Source organism: Grammomys surdaster, unplaced genomic scaffold (genome assembly GCF_004785775.1).
Source record: "Grammomys surdaster isolate TR1022 unplaced genomic scaffold, NIH_TR_1.0 213, whole genome shotgun sequence".
Classification (NCBI taxonomy): Eukaryota; Metazoa; Chordata; class Mammalia; order Rodentia; family Muridae; genus Grammomys; species Grammomys surdaster.
The window spans coordinates 4,192,797-4,193,070 of NW_021604658.1; the positions used below are offsets into that span (position 1 = coordinate 4,192,797).

A 274-nucleotide genomic window follows, 5' to 3' on the forward strand; every position below is an offset into this window, starting at 1 on the left:
TGTGTGTGTGTGTGATATGTATGTGTGTGTGTGTCTGTGTGTGTGATTTGTATGTGTGGGTGTGTGTGTGGTGTGTGTGTGATATGTATGTGTGTGTTTGTGTGTGTTTGTGTGATATGTGTGTGTGTGTGTGATATGTATGTGTGTGTGTGTCTGTGTGTGTGATATGTATGTGTGGGTGTGTGTGTGGTGTGTGTGTGATATGTATGTGTGTGTTTGTGTGTGTTTGTGTGATATGTGTGTGTGTTTGTGTGATATGTATGTGTGTGTGTGT

General features: G+C 41.6%; 1 protein-coding gene across 4 annotated transcripts in view; it reads left to right on the forward strand.

Annotated features, from left to right (window-relative positions):
- Positions 1-274, forward strand: part of Tex14 (testis expressed 14, intercellular bridge forming factor) — a 76,941-nt gene that overhangs the window by 57,846 nt on the left and 18,821 nt on the right. The gene's annotated exons all lie outside the window — the stretch shown is intronic.